Source organism: Sinocyclocheilus grahami, unplaced genomic scaffold (genome assembly GCF_001515645.1).
Source record: "Sinocyclocheilus grahami isolate Dianchi unplaced genomic scaffold, SAMN03320097.WGS_v1.1 scaffold3475.1, whole genome shotgun sequence".
Taxonomy (NCBI): Eukaryota; Metazoa; Chordata; class Actinopteri; order Cypriniformes; family Cyprinidae; genus Sinocyclocheilus; species Sinocyclocheilus grahami.
The window spans coordinates 11,081-11,333 of NW_015508597.1; positions in this window are offsets into that span (position 1 = coordinate 11,081).

Below are 253 nucleotides of genomic sequence, written 5' to 3' on the forward strand. Positions count from 1 at the left end.
CAGTCCGGTACTAAAATCGCTCCCAGTTCCGGCGGTGCGAAAACGCCAAAAAGTGGGTAGTTCCACAATTAGTTCTGGTACTATGAAAAGGTTCCTGCGGTGCGAAAGGCCCTATTGCCACACTTGGGGCATGCCTGCATGTCATACAGGTGCCCTTTTATATGCATAGGCACTCCATGTGATGTCACTGGACTGCTGTCAGCCAATAAGATTGGCATGATTTTACACGTGATACTGAGACAATGATTCCATG